Raw genomic sequence first — 20,311 nt, 5'->3', positions numbered from 1 at the left:
CCTAGAGAACTTAACTATGTTTGTTTTCACTATGATATGTATTTTTATGAGACCAGAAAGCTGGTTCAATAATACAGGAATGACAACTATCTCAACACAACTCCAGAATCGTTCCCTCTTAAATGTATTATCTGCTATTCATGGCAAAATATACAAAAAAAAAAAAAAAAAAAAAAAAAACCCACTTAAAACACACTTCTATATCCATATGGTAGCAAGCAATTTACTCCTTTTGATAATGTGGTTCATTACTTTTTTTAATGTTCATCACTTAAGTGAGGTTAGAATTTGTGAATCACCTTAGGAAACAAAAGTGACATTTACTGAACACTTGATGTGCTTCAGGCACTATGCTAAACATTTCAATTAAGCATTTAAATTTCTCTAAAATCAGCCAAGTAAGGAATAATTGTCTTGAAAGATTAGGACACTGAGGTACAGAGAATTTGTGGGAACCTGCCCAGTGTCACAAAGATAATTCTATAACTGTTAAAGCCAAACTAAAGTGAGACTCTCAAACTACCTTGATAACTGTCTCAAACAAGCATATACAAACCACTGTTTTATTTTTTTAAAAGATGTCTGTATTTGGGGTGAAAATGGGAGTTCAAAACACAATTTGAGTCAAATGTATGAAAGATGATATATCATGAGCTATGTAATGCTTTAAATAATCAATAAATAAAAATTAAAAAAAAAAAAGATGGAATATTCAACAATGTCAAACCAATAACTTGCCCAATACTAAGATTCTTTTCCTTTGCCGTTTCTTAATTGAAATTGCACTGTGAAAATGGTGAGAAGATATAAAAGATAATCTACCAATTAAATAATTTTCAACTTTTGTTAATCTCCACAAAAGCTATTTTTCTCAGTCTGAATTATTACAAAAAGAAATGTGGATTTAAATACAGAGGTATATGAAAAGGAGATTTTCTTTAATACTTACTTACTGAATAACTGCTATATTTTTTCAGACGCACCTTTAAAGATGCTATTATCTGCCTACTAAAGGAGGAGATCATTGCCTCTAACACTTAAAGGATGATCTGGGGATCTATTTCCTTAAGAGCTATACTAAGATTCAAAGAATTAGGTCAAAGTATAGCGAACAGACACATCCTCAGTGATTAAATAAAATATGCAAAATGGAGAAATTTATATTTATTCAAAAAAAGAACCAAAGCCCAAGGTTACTATTAAAATATAGTTAGGAATATAACTGAAATGGGTGAAGAATACTTCAAGGAACTACTCTCAAGCCCTTGGAAACTATTAAAGGGAAAAATCTCACCTGCTTACTAAGAGTAGTAAAATACCTCTCTCTCTCTCTCTCTCTCTCTCTCTCTCTCTCTCTCTCTCTATATATATATATATATATATATATATATATATATATAAACTTATTACTTTTGTAAGTTAGGAAAACCTATCAAGTAATGTCATAAAACAAAACAAAGCATCTTTTTGAAGAAAAGGTTTAAATAACATTCTCCCACACCTATGCAGGACAAATATCAAGTAGGGCAAATCTCTTGGGTTCTTTTATTCCCTACTTTTTGTGTCCTACTTTTTCCTAATAGAACTCAAGGAAGAATTTTAAAGGAGGGGGGGGGAGGATGAGTAGTACATAAGATTTTTTGTGTGTGCCCTCTTTTGTTTGTGAACACCTAAGTAGAAATGCATTTCCTACACTAAAGATTTATTGTTTCTTCAGTAATATTTGTTTATCAAATTGTTTTGATGTTCTTAGGTTCATACGTGATCCTGACCATCACAATTAAAACGTGTTATTAAAGTTAAGTCTATGACTACAAATCAAAAGTAGTAAGAACCAATGCACCAGACAACTCCAACACCCAACACATTAGTACTATATTTGGAAGAATGGTTTACCTTTTTAATTCTGAAAGTCTGGACTCAATTGTTTCCTGTTTTATTTGAACCTTCTGAGCACTACTTATAATTTTTGTTAAATCTTCCTGGCGAATTTTATTTTCTTCTGGTTTTGAAGATGAAACCTTTCAAAAAGCAAATTTAGAAAATCAAAAATACACGGCACACCCATGATTATAATTCAAAGCTTCCCTATTATAAGAATTTTTTGTGATCTACTCAAAGGGAGATTTTGTTCTAAAAGCCCAGGGTGGAATTCTAGGAAAAGAATACACTTCACAGCTCATCCAGAGAGAAAGCAAGAAATAATCAGAAAACAAAACAAAACAAAATTTCTTTAAGTTTCCATGAGCAGTAACATCTTAGGGTTTTTTTTCTTTTCCTTCTGCCAAATTCCCTGTAATTTTCTCAAGCCTTTTTATTACCACATTCCACTTTTAATTAAATTTATACAGTAATGGCTACATGGCAGGTCATTTTCTTTCATGGTTTACAGCCCTTTTATGGATTTAGTAAAAATATCTTATTTCAGCAAAAGATATTCATTCAAAAATGTAATAATTAATGCCTACCATGTACAAAGTACTTATTCTGTACAATGGATATATATCAGTAAACAACAAAAAAAGTCCTACAGTGAGGACTTTTTTTCAGTCAACACAGGAATGAACCTTCCTAATATAATAATGACTCTTCATCCTCAATCAGAATGTTGTAAGCATTTTCCTTTCATCAAGGAAATAAAGAATGAGCTCTCACTACAGATGAACACAGGGAAAGGTGGAGGATAGAATATTTAATTAAAGTTTTATTGGTCTGATTCATTCTAACAAAGAACACCTGTGTATTTTCTGTACATTCTGCATTACAATAGCTAAAATTGCTCATTGGTCAATCATACATGTCAAAATCTTAGCTAAATAATGTTAACAACAACTCACCTTCCTTTTAATGTTCTCCAACAAGTCATCCTGGCCTTGTTTGAAGTAAGGATGCTGAAATTCAACAGGACCATCTCTTTCCTGCTTTACTATTCCAGAGTCAATATGTACTACTTTACGGAAACCATCTGAAAAAAATTGAAAATTTAATCACACTGGAATTAGACAACAGTCAAAAAGTCACAATGCTTGTGTGGAATTTTCCTTTATCATCTTAATGAGAAAAAAAAATGGTTTAATCAGTAATTGGTTAGCAGAACAAATAAACTGCTGGCCATACTTACACATATTTAGTTGCCTTACAAAGCTTGCCATGTTATTGTGCTTGAAGTATTTTGGAAGAATTTCTTTTGCAAATCTTTGTTCATCCAAGACCAGAAAACTTTGGCCATTCTAAGGAAAACCAGAAAAGGTCAATTAGTTAAGGTTCTCTGGCACACTCATATATATGAATCCCAAACCTGTCCTGACCAGTCCTTCCATGATACCTTCAAATCAAAATTCTATTCCTGATAATGGCAACAACAACAACAAATTGCAATTAAGTGCCAAACTGCAATTAAATTTTTCGATATCTACCTGACACCAAATACTGCATTATATCATTAGCATTTCCATTAAATAAGAAAAATAGACCATTTCTGCTATCTTGTATAACAATACAATAAATAAGATAAATTAAAAGGAAACACATTTTATCAATATCTGTAGTAGACACTATACTAAGATGCACTGATTACAAATCGACTGCAAAACTCGAAGCTATATGTTTACTACATTAAAACTGAAAGTTAACAGTGGCCAGGTGAGGGGGCCCAAGCCTGTAATCCCAGAGGGTAGGAAGGCTGAGGGAGGAGGATCTAATAAATATCCACAATACATACAAAACTCCTACAATTCAACAACAAAAATCAAACAACCTAACTAAAACAAAACAAAGGACTGTAGTAGACCTTTCTCCAAAGAACATTTATAAATATAGTCAATAAGCACATGAAAAGGCACTCAATATCACTTAATCATTAGAAATAAAATCAAAACCACTATGAGATACCTACTACTTCGTAGCCATTAAGATGGTCATGAGCAAAAAACAAAAAATAAGTATTGATGAAGATGTGGAGAAATTTGAACTCGTGTGAATTGCCAATGGATTATAAAAGTGTGGCTACTATGGAAAGAGTATAGTAGTTCCTCAAAAAATTAAAACAATCACTATAATATCCCGCAATTCCTGTTATAGATATGTACTTAAAAGAAGAAAAAGAAGCATAAACGTTGAAGCTCACAATAGCATTATTTATAATAGCCAAAAGGTAGAAACAACCAAAATGTCCAACAGTTGAATGGATAAACAAAATGTAGTATATACAATGAAATATTCAGTCTTAAAAAGTTAGTCATGATTGCTCTCATTATATCAAAGAAGACATTTGGTATTTGTTTTTTAGGGATTGATAAGCAATAGCCTGTGTTTGAACATCTGTCTACTCCCCCGACAGCTCTCCTCATAAAAGGTCCCAGATGCAAAGCGAGGGGTGTGTGCGTGTGGTCAGGTCGCTAGGGTACAGATTTCCCCAGCTAACCCCGCGCTGAAGAGCCTGGCCTGGATCTCCGGGTTCCGATCCCTACCCCAGCCGGATGGAGGATGAGTGTGCAATAACGTGGCTCCCGCGCCCTAGGTACATCCTCGGCCTAGGCTGCGCGGGTCGGTTCGGAACGCGACCCGGCCGGACCGTTACGGGCCGCCCCTCCCCCACCGCGGCCCGCGGCGAGCGGTGCGGCTGGACCCCAGCTCCCCTCGTGACCAATACCAGGGGTCCTCTAGAGGCTGCCCGCAAAGGCCGCGCGGTGCCGCACAGCCGCCGCGCGCCTGGCAGGGAGCGTGGAGCCTCAGGCCGCGAGGGACAACCCCGCGGGAGGGAGCGGGAGGAGGCGGTTGGGTGGGTCCTCTAGAGGCTGCGCGCAAAGGCCGCGCGGTGCCGCACAGCCGCCCCGCGCCTGGCTGGGAGCGTGGAGCCTCAGGCCGCGAGGGACAACCCCGCGGGAGGGAGCGGGAGGAGGCGGTTGGGAGGGTCCTCTAGAGGCTGCCCGCAAAGGCCGCGCGCGGTGCCGCACAGCCGCCACGCGCCTGGCAGGGAGCGTGGAGCCTCAGGCCGCGAGGGACAACCCCGCGGGAGGGAGCGGGAGGAGGCGGTTGGGTGGGTCCTCTAGAGGCTGCGCGCAAAGGCCGCGCGGTGCCGCACAGCCGCCGCGCGCCTGGCAGGGAGCAGCGAGCCTCAGGCCTCCGAGGGACAACCCCATGGGAGGGAGCAGGAGGAGGCGGTTCGGAGGGTCCTCTACAGGCTGCGCGCAAAGGCCGCACAGCAGCAGTGCGCCTGGCAGGGAGCGTGGAGCCTCAGGCCGCGAGGGACAACCCCGCGAGAGGGAGCGGGAGGAGGCGGTTCGGAGGGTCCTCTAGAGGCTGCACGCAAAGGCTTCGCGCGGTGCCGCACAGCCAGAGCTGGCCTGGCAGGGAGCGTGGAGCCTCAGGCCGCGAGGGACAACCCCGTGGGAGGGAGCGGGAGGGAGCGGGAGGAGGCGGTTCGGAGGGTCCTCTAGAGGCTGCACGCAAAGGCCGCGCACGGTGCCGCACAGCCGCCGCGCGCCTGGCAGGGAGCGAGGAGCCTCAGGCCGCCTAGGGACAACCCCGCGGGAGGAAGCAGGAGGAGGCGGTTCGGAGGCTGCGGTGCCCCGACCATACCTGGCTCTAGGTGATGAACTCGGTGTGGGTTTCCTCCACAAACGTCCACAGCTTGCTGAGGAAAGCCAGCACGTTCCAACTCTGCTTCAGCGTTAACCAGACACAGGAATTCCGAATTTTACACCCCAACCCAGCGGCAGTGGTGGTGGTGCTGGCCAAGCCTTAGGTGGCGGCGGCAGCAGCTGCTCCCCGAGAACGCCCACCGCATGGGCGCAGCAGCTCTTGGGCCCCGCCCCCCACCCAGCCCTGCAGGGCGCTCAGCTAGGCTAGGAGGCCCAGTGACCACAGGTGACAGACAAATCTCTGTGCTCCGCCCATGGGCGCAGATTTTATGATTTAATGGCATCCACTGAAAAATCCTTTTGAATTCCTAATTGGGTCAAATTATTTAAAAATTAACTATGCCTATTATATTAAAAAGTAAGGGGAAATCTCCCACAAAACACAGTAAGACTGTTTTATAGTAATAATAATAAAAAGTGCTAAGAAATTGGCTAGTGTATTAATTAAGCTCCCAAGAATAAAGTATCTCAAAATTGTTATGCCAGGTAAAAGCTACTGAGATATTATATGAGAGTATAGAAAAATCATCATTAGCTATGAGAAATGTTTCTGCTGTTGTTAAAAAGGATATATAACACTTGGCTTAATTTGTTTGTCTTCAAAATTTTACTTTTGTGTATTTAATACATAAAAAACTAAGATCAATTACTAACTACTCAACAGTTTTCTTTGTGTTACACACATAACTCATTAAACAAATGCAAATGATAGTCACAAGGAAAAGAGCTTCTTACCTTTCGAATAACTTGTTGCTGCTGTGCATGCTTTGCTCTTAATTCAGACACCTCCTTCCAAAGGGACTCATTCTCACTATTATAATTAAAAAATAAATAAATAAAAAAGATTTAGTCAGAAAACCAAACCCCAGTATCTTAATTAAGAATACTAGAGAATTAAAAAACACAAACCTAGAGAACTTAACTATGTTTGTTTTCACTATGATATGTATTTTTATGAGACCAGAAAGCTGGTTCAATAATACAGGAATGACAACTATCTCAACACAACTCCAGAATCGTTCCCTCTTAAATGTATTATCTGCTATTCATGGCAAAATATACAAAAAAAAAAAAAAAAAAAAAAAAAAACCCACTTAAAACACACTTCTATATCCATATGGTAGCAAGCAATTTACTCCTTTTGATAATGTGGTTCATTACTTTTTTTAATGTTCATCACTTAAGTGAGGTTAGAATTTGTGAATCACCTTAGGAAACAAAAGTGACATTTACTGAACACTTGATGTGCTTCAGGCACTATGCTAAACATTTCAATTAAGCATTTAAATTTCTCTAAAATCAGCCAAGTAAGGAATAATTGTCTTGAAAGATTAGGACACTGAGGTACAGAGAATTTGTGGGAACCTGCCCAGTGTCACAAAGATAATTCTATAACTGTTAAAGCCAAACTAAAGTGAGACTCTCAAACTACCTTGATAACTGTCTCAAACAAGCATATACAAACCACTGTTTTATTTTTTTAAAAGATGTCTGTATTTGGGGTGAAAATGGGAGTTCAAAACACAATTTGAGTCAAATGTATGAAAGATGATATATCATGAGCTATGTAATGCTTTAAATAATCAATAAATAAAAATTAAAAAAAAAAAAGATGGAATATTCAACAATGTCAAACCAATAACTTGCCCAATACTAAGATTCTTTTCCTTTGCCGTTTCTTAATTGAAATTGCACTGTGAAAATGGTGAGAAGATATAAAAGATAATCTACCAATTAAATAATTTTCAACTTTTGTTAATCTCCACAAAAGCTATTTTTCTCAGTCTGAATTATTACAAAAAGAAATGTGGATTTAAATACAGAGGTATATGAAAAGGAGATTTTCTTTAATACTTACTTACTGAATAACTGCTATATTTTTTCAGACGCACCTTTAAAGATGCTATTATCTGCCTACTAAAGGAGGAGATCATTGCCTCTAACACTTAAAGGATGATCTGGGGATCTATTTCCTTAAGAGCTATACTAAGATTCAAAGAATTAGGTCAAAGTATAGCGAACAGACACATCCTCAGTGATTAAATAAAATATGCAAAATGGAGAAATTTATATTTATTCAAAAAAAGAACCAAAGCCCAAGGTTACTATTAAAATATAGTTAGGAATATAACTGAAATGGGTGAAGAATACTTCAAGGAACTACTCTCAAGCCCTTGGAAACTATTAAAGGGAAAAATCTCACCTGCTTACTAAGAGTAGTAAAATACCTCTCTCTCTCTCTCTCTCTCTCTCTCTCTCTCTCTCTCTCTATATATATATATATATATATATATATATATATATATATATATAAACTTATTACTTTTGTAAGTTAGGAAAACCTATCAAGTAATGTCATAAAACAAAACAAAGCATCTTTTTGAAGAAAAGGTTTAAATAACATTCTCCCACACCTATGCAGGACAAATATCAAGTAGGGCAAATCTCTTGGGTTCTTTTATTCCCTACTTTTTGTGTCCTACTTTTTCCTAATAGAACTCAAGGAAGAATTTTAAAGGAGGGGGGGGGAGGATGAGTAGTACATAAGATTTTTTGTGTGTGCCCTCTTTTGTTTGTGAACACCTAAGTAGAAATGCATTTCCTACACTAAAGATTTATTGTTTCTTCAGTAATATTTGTTTATCAAATTGTTTTGATGTTCTTAGGTTCATACGTGATCCTGACCATCACAATTAAAACGTGTTATTAAAGTTAAGTCTATGACTACAAATCAAAAGTAGTAAGAACCAATGCACCAGACAACTCCAACACCCAACACATTAGTACTATATTTGGAAGAATGGTTTACCTTTTTAATTCTGAAAGTCTGGACTCAATTGTTTCCTGTTTTATTTGAACCTTCTGAGCACTACTTATAATTTTTGTTAAATCTTCCTGGCGAATTTTATTTTCTTCTGGTTTTGAAGATGAAACCTTTCAAAAAGCAAATTTAGAAAATCAAAAATACACGGCACACCCATGATTATAATTCAAAGCTTCCCTATTATAAGAATTTTTTGTGATCTACTCAAAGGGAGATTTTGTTCTAAAAGCCCAGGGTGGAATTCTAGGAAAAGAATACACTTCACAGCTCATCCAGAGAGAAAGCAAGAAATAATCAGAAAACAAAACAAAACAAAATTTCTTTAAGTTTCCATGAGCAGTAACATCTTAGGGTTTTTTTTCTTTTCCTTCTGCCAAATTCCCTGTAATTTTCTCAAGCCTTTTTATTACCACATTCCACTTTTAATTAAATTTATACAGTAATGGCTACATGGCAGGTCATTTTCTTTCATGGTTTACAGCCCTTTTATGGATTTAGTAAAAATATCTTATTTCAGCAAAAGATATTCATTCAAAAATGTAATAATTAATGCCTACCATGTACAAAGTACTTATTCTGTACAATGGATATATATCAGTAAACAACAAAAAAAGTCCTACAGTGAGGACTTTTTTTCAGTCAACACAGGAATGAACCTTCCTAATATAATAATGACTCTTCATCCTCAATCAGAATGTTGTAAGCATTTTCCTTTCATCAAGAAAATAAAGAATGAGCTCTCACTACAGATGAACACAGGGAAAGGTGGAGGATAGAATATTTAATTAAAGTTTTATTGGTCTGATTCATTCTAACAAAGAACACCTGAGTAATTTCTGTACATTCTGCATTACAATAGCTAAAATTGCTCATTGGTCAATCATACATGTCAAAATCTTAGCTAAATAATGTTAACAACAACTCACCTTCCTTTTAATGTTCTCCAACAAGTCATCCTGGCCTTGTTTGAAGAAAGGATGCTGAAATTCAACAGGATCATCTCTTTCCTGCTTTACTATTCCAGAGTCAATATGTACTACTTTACGGAAACCATCTGAAAAAAATTGAAAATTTAATCACACTGGAATTAGACAATAGTCAAAAAGTCACAATGCTTGTGTGGAATTTTCCTTTATCATCTATCTTAATGAGAAAAAAATGGTTTAATCAGTAATTGGTTAGCAGAACAAATAAACTGCTGGCCATACTTACACATATTTAGTTGCCTTACAAAGCTTGCCATGTTATTGTGCTTGAAGTATTTTGGAAGAATTTCTTTTGCAAATCTTTGTTCATCCAAGACCAGAAAACTTTGGCCATTCTAAGGAAAACCAGAAAAGGTCAATTAGTTAAGGTTCTCTGGCACACTCATATATATGAATCCCAAACCTGTCCTGACCAGTCCTTCCATGATACCTTCAAATCAAAATTCTATTCCTGATAATGGCAACAACAACAACAAATTGCAATTAAGTGCCAAACTGCAATTAAATTTTTCGATATCTACCTGACACCAAATACTGCATTATATCATTAGCATTTCCATTAAATAAGAAAAATAGACCATTTCTGCTATCTTGTATAACAATACAATAAATAAGATAAATTAAAAGGAAACACATTTTATCAATATCTGTAGTAGACACTATACTAAGATGCACTGATTACAAATCGACTGCAAAACTCGAAGCTATATGTTTACTACATTAAAACTGAAAGTTAACAGTGGCCAGGTGAGGGGGCCCAAGCCTGTAATCCCAGAGGGTAGGAAGGCTGAGGGAGGAGGATCTAATAAATATCCACAATACATACAAAACTCCTACAATTCAACAACAAAAATCAAACAACCTAACTAAAACAAAACAAAGGACTGTAGTAGACCTTTCTCCAAAGAACATTTATAAATATAGTCAATAAGCACATGAAAAGGCACTCAATATCACTTAATCATTAGAAATAAAATCAAAACCACTATGAGATACCTACTACTTCGTAGCCATTAAGATGGTCATGAGCAAAAAACAAAAAATAAGTATTGATGAAGATGTGGAGAAATTTGAACTCGTGTGAATTGCCAATGGATTATAAAAGTGTGGCTACTATGGAAAGAGTATAGTAGTTCCTCAAAAAATTAAAACAATCACTATAATATCCCGCAATTCCTGTTATAGATATGTACTTAAAAGAAGAAAAAGAAGCATAAACGTTGAAGCTCACAATAGCATTATTTATAATAGCCAAAAGGTAGAAACAACCAAAATGTCCAACAGTTGAATGGATAAACAAAATGTAGTATATACAATGAAATATTCAGTCTTAAAAAGTTAGTCATGATTGCTCTCATTATATCAAAGAAGACATTTGGTATTTGTTTTTTAGGGATTGATAAGCAATAGCCTGTGTTTGAACATCTGTCTACTCCCCCGACAGCTCTCCTCATAAAAGGTCCCAGATGCAAAGCGAGGGGTGTGTGCGTGTGGTCAGGTCGCTAGGGTACAGATTTCCCCAGCTAACCCCGCGCCGAAGAGCCTGGCCTGGATCTCCGGGTTCTGATCCCTACCCCAGCCAGATGGAGGATGAGTGTGCAATAACGTGGCTCCCGCGCCCTAGGTACATCCTCGGCCTAGGCTGCGCGGGGCCGGTTGGGAACGCGACCCGGCCGGACCGTTACGGGCCGCCCCTCCCCCACCGCGGCCCGCGGCGAGCGGTGCGGCTGGGCCCCAGCTACCCTCCTGACCAATACCAGGGGTCCTCTAGAGGCTGCCCGCAAAGGCCGCGCGGTGCCGCACAGCCGCCACGGGCCTGGCAGGGAGCGTGGAGCCTCAGGCCGCGAGGGACAACCCCGCGGGAGGGAGCGGGAGGAGGCGGTTGGGAGGGTCCTCTAGAGGCTGCCCGCAAAGGCCGCGCGCGGTGCCGCACAGCCTCCACGCGCCTGGCAGGGAGCGTGGAGCCTCAGGCCGCGAGGGACAACCCCCCGGGAGGGAGCGGGAGGAGGCGGTTGGGTGGGTCCTCTAGAGGCTGCCCGCAAAGGCCGCGCGCGGTGCGGCACAGCCTCCACGCGCCTGGCAGGGAGCGTGGAGCCTCAGGCCGCGAGGGACAACCCCGCGGGAGGGAGCGGGAGGAGGCGGTTGGGAGGGTCCTCTAGAGGCTGCCCGCAAAGGCCGCGCGCGGTGCCGCACAGCCTCCACGCGCCTGGCAGGGAGCGTGGAGCCTCAGGCCGCGAGGGACAACCCCGCGGGAGGGAGCGGGAGGAGGCGGTTGGGTGGGTCCTCTAGAGGCTGCCCGCAAAGGCCGCGCGCGGTGCGGCACAGCCTCCACGCGCCTGGCAGGGAGCGTGGAGCCTCAGGCCGGGAGGGACAACCCCGCGGAGGGAGCGGGAGGAGGCGGTTGGGTGGGTCCTCTAGAGGCTGCGCGCAAAGGCCGCGCGGTGCCGCAAAGGCCGCGCGGTGCCGCACAGCCGCCCCGCGCCTGGCAGGGAGCGTGGAGCCTCAGGCCGCGAGGGACAACCCCGGGGGAGGGAGCGGGAGGAGGCGTTTGGAGGCTGTGGTGCCCCGACCATACCTGGCTCTAGGTGATGAACTCGTTGGTGTGGGTTTACTCCACAAACGTCCACAGCTTGCTGAGGAAAGCCGGCACGTTCCAACTCTGCTTCATCGTTAACCAGCCGCAGGAATTCCTAATTTTACACCCCAACGCCGGGGCGGTGGTGGCGGCGGTGCTGGCCGAGGCGTCGGCGGCGGTGCTGGCCGAGGCGTCGGCGGCGGTGCTGGCCGAGGCGTCGGCGGCGGTGCTGGCCGAGGCGTCGGCGGCGGTGCTGGCCGAGGCGTCGGCGGCGGTGCTGGCCGAGGCGTCGGCGGCGGTGCTGGCCGAGGCGTCGGCGGCGGTGCTGGCCGAGGCGTCGGCGGCGGTGCTGGCCGAGGCGTCGGCGGCGGTGCTGGCCGAGGCGTCGGCGGCGGTGCTGGCCGAGGCGTCGGCGGCGGTGCTGGCCGAGGCGTCGGCGGCGGTGCTGGCCGAGGCGTCGGCGGCGGTGCTGGCCGAGGCGTCGGCGGCAGCAACTGCTCCCCTAGAACGCCCACCACGCAGGCGCAGCAGCTCTCCGGCCCCGCCCCCCACCCCCCACCCAGCCCTTCCAGGCGCTCAGCTGACAGACAAATCTCTGTACTCCGCCCATGCGCGCTGGTCTCGCGCCCGTCCTCCGCGGAGCCAGACCTAGGCCCCTGCCTCGCCACTGAGAAAAGTGATTGGATGCTGCCTGCGTAATGGGCGGGAGTTAAAGGGGACGCTGCCTTCTTATTTGCCTTTTTTTTTTTTTTAAAGAGAGTGACAGAGGAGAGAGAGAATTTTTAATATTTTTTTTATAGATATAATGGGCTATAAGCCAAACTTTTATAAAACTTTGTATCATAAAGATGATCTATTTCAAAATAAGGATTTCATTCATTTTTATTCATCCTGATAGAAATTACTAAAGTAATTGAATAAAACAGAAAATACACAAAACAAACAATGGGAAATATCTTATTTTTTAGTTCTCGGGGGACACAACATCTTTTTTGGTATGTGGTGCTGAGGATCGAACCCCGGCCGCACGCATGTCAGGCGAGCACGCTACGGCTTGAGCCACATCCCCAGCCCCTTATTTGCCTTTTATACGGGAGGTTTCACTGTAGCGGACCTCCAGCTTAGGAGAAGGCGCTTAGTTGTTTCTATTGGGAAGGGCATTGAATTCTCTGGCTGTGTCAGAAAGGGCTACAAAAAGCCATCAGGGGCTTTTGAGTCCTTAGTTTAGCAAGCAAAGTGTAATTTGCATCTGGGTAGTGGAAGGGATAAATCACCTGAGGCACAGGGCAGCTTTCCAATGTGATGTGTTAGGCCCAAATAGAAACTGTTAAAATAATGAACCTTATCCTTAAAGTTTAATTAGGGGAAAGCGACTCCTTTAAAATATTTATCGAAAAGAGGAATTTAAACAATAACTATTTTGTATATACGGATTACTGTAAACCAGGCACTGTAATAGGCATGCTGTTACATGTTGTTTATAATTATGCAAACATCAGTGCCTACTCTGTGCCCAGCCTAAAATGAATTAGCCTAATTCTTTTCTGGGGAGGGGGTAAGGAGAGTGAGGGGGAGTTTAGGAGGTGGAACAGAATTAAACCCAGGAGCACTTAACCACTGAGTCACATCCCCAGTATATCATTATTATTATTATTATTATTATTATTATTATTATTATTATTATTATTATTATTTTGATGTAGGGTCTTCCGAAATTGCTAAGGGCCTCACTAAATTGCAGAACTTTTATTCTCCTGCCTCAGCCTCTGGAGCTGCTGGGTTTACAGGCCTGTGCCATCAGGCCCAGCTCATTGTCTAATACTTTATATTATTTTAGTCAAATTAATTGTTTCTTCAGGTACACTGTAGGTACATTTTTATTTACCCGAAATAGTTTGGCATATGGAAAAAATTATTGGGCAAGGAAAAAGTAAGTCTGAGTTTGGGTTCAGCTTCAGGGACACTTTAATGTATGTTAAATTACACTGGTACTGTGTCATTTGGAAGAATTCTTTAATGTATCTGCAAAGGTTTTTTCCCATTTCTTCCTTGGAGATAAGAATATATTTTCCCATAGTTTCCCTAATAATATAGCTGAAAAATTCTTTGAAAGTATGAAGAATTGTGCAAAATTAAACTTTTAGCTTTTACAATAGTCAGCAAAAAATAAGATTTGCAAATAAAGATAATTCACTATAGAATTAGTTTCCTACCTAGGTATATGTAAAATAGTCTATTTTTAAAAATGTACATAATTTCCAATGAGCACATATTGATTGAATACTGACTTTGTGTTCAGCACTGGCTTATTCGCTGAAACAAAATCAGATGTATGAAGGGATACAAGTAATAAAGGATTTTTTATTAGCTTTTATATATGACAAGGGCTTTACAGCTCTTATTCAATACCCACAACCATCCAATCATTGAAATTGAAGCTTCAGAGTACCTGATTCAGATTCTGATCCAATCAATTATGCAAAAATCTGGTATCAACAGTGTAACCTGACTTAGTGATTAATAATTATTTTCAAGGATAAGAAGACTGAAGCCAAAGATGAACTACACAGAGGTTTCTACCTACATTCCTTTCTGGACAATGTGTTGATTTTTCTCCATTTTGGAATGGTATTTACCAGATCTAGTGCCTCTTACATCAAATGTGAGTGAAAATACCTCTTATACTTACTTCACAGAGTGAAACTCAACGAACTGACATTTTTCTCCACAATCCTACAGATACCTTTCTAAAACACAAATCTGAAAACCTTATCTTCTTGTTGAAGTCATTCAGTGGCTTCCCATAATTTCCAGAACTAAGTCTAAACCTTTAAGATGGCATGAAAGACCTTCAGTGTTCTGATACTACCTACTATTCCAGTCATGGTCCAGCACTCTTCACACCTTAGCCTGAGCCACACCTGACTGCTTCACTGCTGTTATTTTACAAGTCACATTCTTTCACACCTCTGTATATTTTCACCACTGTTGCCTCTCCTGGAGAGCCTTTCTGGTTCCCCATTATACCCTAAATTCCTCCTTAACGTTCAAGGTCAGTTGCATGCAGCTTTCATCTCTTTGGTGAAATCTTCCTTGGTGATCTTTATTATAGCACTTATTACATCATATTGAAATGTATGTGCCTTTTTATACTGGACTATGAAAATACTTTTAATATAAAGACTGTCATAATTACATCCATTCACCTACAAAGCTATCACAGTGTTTTGTATACATTAAACTCAATAAGTATTAGTTGAATAAATCTATGAATACACAGATAAGTGCTAACCATCCATTTAGTCAAGCTTCCTTTTCCTTGAAAAGGCCAGGATAGAACTGAATGACTTCTGACCTTTTAGATCAAAGTCTGAATCAAGGACTCGCTGGGACACATTAAAGACTTGCTAATTAATGACAGAACTCTTGCTTTATAAAGCCCTTATACGTGGTGATTGTTAGATTTGCTATAGTTTACTCTAAAATACTCCTACTTAAACAGTAATATGTAGTGTGACCCTTAATTGTAATTTGCACCCTGGGGATAGTTAATGGTTAAAATACTCTAATTAAGAATACACACTCCAGAGGCATTTGGTTAGCATTTGAAAGATGTAACAAATTCCTACTCTCTGAAAGCATTCTTTCTTTCTTTTTTTTTTAAATCAGCATCAAAGTTTTGTTAATTAGAATAATATATGTGAAAATGAATTTGTGTGTGAAATGAGTGAAGTTCAGGATATTTGTGTTTACTAAAAACTGTGTACACCTCCACTTTGGACTAAACTGGGAATCCTGATACTTGAGCAATAACACCCTTCTTCTGAAGGTGCCCTTGTCCCTGACCTTAGGATTCTTATCCTCTTAATCAAAGCATTTGGGTGCTCTGGGGCGAAAGTAAAAATGGAGGCTCTCCTACAATTTTTTTTGCCATAGTTTTCATAAGACATAATAGGTTAGGGATGTGGTAGAGTGAATGCTGGTAGCATGGGTCCTTGGGTTTGATCAGCAGCACAAAAAAGAAAAAGAAAAAAGACATGTTTGGTAAAATATCCAAGAAGATCAAATTTAATTATTATTGTCTGGTATTCTGTTAATGGAACAGTGATGTTTAAAATCATTAATGAATAAAGACATAATTATTAAATCATGTTTATTCCATATAATTATTTTTTCTTGATTTTATTTCAACAAAGTCACTGATTAGGCTGTCATCATCAAAATTGTTACATAATCTGTGTTGTATGGATGTTATTGATGTTATTGATCAAAAATGTAATTGCACTCAAAGCACAAATGTATTTAAAAACCAATCTATTTTCTAAAATTATTAAAAATAAATGTTGAATGTTGAAAAATTAGGTATGTTCATAATTTAAGTTATATTCAGAATTGTTACAAAATTAAAATTCAATAAATTATATTTAATAAATTTTAAATTTTAAAAACTATTCACATAAATATCATATTTTAAATTTAATATTTTGAAAGAAAATCAAATGGATTAAATGCTTCAAAAAATAAACTCTCTTTTACTCTGAAACAGTTCTGTCTCTGGCATGGATAGAAAGTAGAGTAACCTAAAATCTTGTATTTCAAAGGCATAGGAGATAGAGTGATGTTAAGAACTGTAGGATGCCAACACTGGGTGCTAGATCCCAAGTGATAGAGGGGCATATTTCTTTCTTTTTTTTAATATATGAAAAGACATTTTATTATATTACCAAATAACATATTAGTGAATACGCTAGATTGCATTTTCTCAAATGGCAAATGAGACACCAGATAACATTTTTCTTTGATTCTCCCAGGAGTCTCAATATCATCTGTCTTTTGGTTCGGATTCTTATGACATCTATGATACTGTCCATGAGGATACCAACGATGTTTAGTAGTAAAGAACATTTTGCTAAATTTTTCTATCATGGGTCCTTGCTCAAGGTGTTCATCTTTTTCTTCTAATCTGGTTTTTAGCACTTGATCATGTGTTTCTTCCTTACTGTGCACAGGATCTGGTTGAGAAATAGGTTGTGTATGTTCACATGGGATATCCACAGAATAGGACACCATACTAACGTCCTGCCATCAGATGTCAAAGCAAGCTCTACTTTGAAATTATAGGCATCTGGAAGAGAAGAAAATGTGGACTTATGACAAACACCAGAAAAAGCACTGTTTTGAACTGGAAATAAATGCTTCCAGAGACTTCTCTTTGATATCATCCATTTGAATGCTATCGCTGCCATGGTGTTATAAAGATGATCAGACCATATGATGAAAGATGTTCTGAAGAGCAACCACCTTTAAAATATGCTTCTAGGCACACCAATTTTTATTCCAGGAGACCACCTCCGCCTATTTGATTCTTAATGAGTATATGCATTAGGATATTCAAGGCCTTCTAAAATCCTGGGTTCTAGGCAGAGAACTGTTCTAGAGTATGAAAGTAATACATCTAGATTTTACCAACTCTCTTGAACATTTGCTGAGACCTAATGTTGGAACATTGCAACATCAGTGTACTTCACCTGGTTTATAGAATGGGGGACTAGCTTTTTGCATATTTTTGGTAACATCTTTGTAACCATGGCAGAATAGTAACTGATTCTTAGTTCTTCTACTTGATGGTACCGTTGTGAAAAGAAAATGAGTCGACTTTCACTAATTCTGATTCTTTGGGACTACAAAAAATCCAATCACTGAAATAGTCAAATTGGCTTAGCTTAGTCATCAAGAATGTAAATCTGGCAAAATTCTCCAGATTGAAGCAACAAAACAGATCCTTACATTGAACTATGAGTTCAGTTAGATGGAAAACTGAATTTCAGTGCTGGATTGTAGGTTTAATTGCATGGCACCTTTCAGATATTAGTGGTTAAGGATATATTCCAAGATATATTTCCAATCTCTTAGGATAAAGACCTCCTAACATCACTCTGTGAAGAACTCCCATTTCCTCCGTATAAGTTCTATACCATTTATTTTCTTGATCTACTGGAACAACCTACCAAACATTTGTACAAATTACCTCATTTGACACCTGGTGGCATCCTTTCAACTTTGACATAATTGGTAATCTAATACCAGATATATATATATATATATATATATATATATATATACACACACACACACACACACACACACACATACATATATATGTATATATACAGACATATATATTCACATACATGTAGATGGTTTTGTGGATTATTTTTATACAAAGGTATTTAACATTTTTTTTTTCTGAGGTGGAGTCTTACTATGTTACATAGATTGGTCTTGAATATCTGACCTTAAGTGATCTTCCTGTCTACTCTTACAGAGTAGCTAGGACCACAAATGTGCATCACTGCACTTGCCTAAAAAAAAAATCTATATTTACTTTTAATTGTGGTAAAATATATATTGTATAAAGTTCACTATGTTAACTTTTTTTTTTTTTTTGGTACTCTGGATTGAACCCAGGGGTACTTAACCAATGAGCCACATTGCCAGCTTTTTAGTTTTTTTTTTTTTTATTTTGATAGAGAGTCTAAGTTGCTTAGGACCTTGCTAAATTGCTGGGTCTATCCTTGAATTTATGATCTTCCTGACTCAACCTTCCAAATCACTGAAAGTACAGACTTGCACCACTAGGCCTGGCTATGTTAATTATTTTTAAGTGTTCAATTTAGTAGTTCAGTACATTCATATTGTTGTGTAAACAATCTCCAAAACTCTTTTAATATTATAAATGTAAAACTGTATTCTCATGACAACTACCATTTCTCCACTCCCCCAGTCTCTGGAAACCACCATTTACTTTCTGACTTTATAAATTAGATTACTCACATATATCTGTATCTCATATATATCTGTTCATACAGTATTCATTTTGGAGAATGGCTTATTTCACTTGCCATAATGTCCCCAAGATTCAACCATGTTGTAGCATGTTTTATAATTTTCTTTCTTTATAAGGTAGAATCCTATATGTACACACACACACACACCACTGAATTTTGTTATCCTTTTATCTGTCAATGGACATGCTAGTTGCTTCCATCTTTTGGCTGTTATAAATGGTGTTGCCATGAACATTGATATATATAATTTGATGAATTTTGCTTTTCTCATTTTGACAACACTTGGTGAAAATTATTTCAATTGGCACAATTATAATTTACTCTTTTTAATAATATCATGGTGCTCCACAATGTGTTTAGAGCAGAATATATCCAGGCTACTGATGGACATTTGTTTCATTTCAAGGAGCTTATTTATTTAATTATTTACACACACCCCTCCACCGGGGATTAAATCCAGGGGCACTTAACCCCTGAACCACATCCCTAGCCCTTTGTATTTTTTATTTTGAGATAGGGTCTCCCTAAGTTGCTTAAGGCCTCACTAAGTTGCTGAGGCTGGCTTTGAACTTGTGATCCTCTTACTACCTCAGCCTCCCCAGATGCTAGGGTACAGGCATGTACTATCATGCCCAGCATTTATTTACACTTAAGATCCTGAAAAAAAAAAGGGGGAGAGAAAGAAAGAGGGTAAAGAAGGTAGGAAGGAAGTAAGGAAAGGAGGGAGGGAGGGAGGGAGAGAGAGAGAGAAGGAAGGAAGGAAGGAAGGAAGGAAGGAAGGAAGGAAGGAAGGAAAGAAAGAAAGAAAGAAAGAAAGAAAGAAAGAAAGAAAGAAAGAAAGAAAGAAAGACTGGCTGAAAGAAAGAAATCTCAAGCTTAAATCCTTAAATATTGGTGCTTTTATTTCTTTGGATTAGTGAATTCAGATCTTCATGAATGATTTACATAGCAAATCTATATTTTCCATTATTACCAGCATACAAAAAGAAAGTAACACTGATTAAAAAAAAAAAAAATCCCCTATTTGAGCCAAGAGAAAGCTATTGTATATGCATCCAAGGCTATGATGCTCCTAGCAACCAGAAATGTCAACATCATGCTTCTATGGCAATAGCAAATATTTAAGCTTGACAAAATAATCTAATATTTGGTGCTCAGGGGAGATTTCACCATTGGATATAAATGAAAGAAAATACCTTTATTCTTTGGTATTTTCATAACCGTTAATGCAACATCAGGAAACTAAATCTTACTTGTAACTTTTTGGGAATTGGTAGCTGAAGATATATTCTATATCTGTTTTGGACTAATTTCTTTATGCTTTATTTTTTACTAGTTCAATTAATAATTTATGGTAACTATCTCCTGTAGACTTACTCAACTGCAAGAGGAGAAAAGCAGCTAATATTTATGGAGATACTTACGGGCATTGAGAT

At 39.2% G+C, this 20,311-nt stretch overlaps 2 pseudogenes across 2 annotated transcripts in view; both read right to left on the bottom strand.

Annotated features, from left to right (window-relative positions):
- LOC308649998 overlaps positions 1–12,120 on the bottom strand; it is a 125,949-nt pseudogene extending 113,829 nt beyond the window's left edge. The window contains exons 1-9 of the transcript in view: positions 12,028–12,120; positions 9,679–9,787; positions 9,393–9,520; positions 8,452–8,576; positions 6,378–6,453; positions 5,581–5,661; positions 3,122–3,230; positions 2,838–2,965; positions 1,897–2,021 (exon numbers count right to left, since the gene is read on the bottom strand). The product of the transcript in view is annotated as an uncharacterized misc_RNA (transcript). The remainder of the gene's footprint in view (positions 1–1,896; positions 2,022–2,837; positions 2,966–3,121; positions 3,231–5,580; positions 5,662–6,377; positions 6,454–8,451; positions 8,577–9,392; positions 9,521–9,678; positions 9,788–12,027) is intronic.
- Positions 12,121–14,322: 2,202 nt separating this feature from the next.
- On the bottom strand, positions 14,323–17,273 carry LOC308649480 (large ribosomal subunit protein mL42-like; annotated as a pseudogene). The gene is made up of 2 exons: positions 16,774–17,273; positions 14,323–14,340 (listed from the first exon to the last, which is right to left on the bottom strand). The product of its transcript is annotated as a large ribosomal subunit protein mL42-like (transcript).
- Between the last annotated feature and the right edge of the window lie 3,038 nt (positions 17,274–20,311).

This window comes from Spermophilus citellus, assembly GCF_964194105.1.
Source record: "Spermophilus citellus genome assembly, chromosome: 5".
Taxonomy (NCBI): domain Eukaryota; kingdom Metazoa; phylum Chordata; class Mammalia; order Rodentia; family Sciuridae; genus Spermophilus; species Spermophilus citellus.
This window is presented reverse-complemented; position numbering and strand designations above follow the sequence as displayed.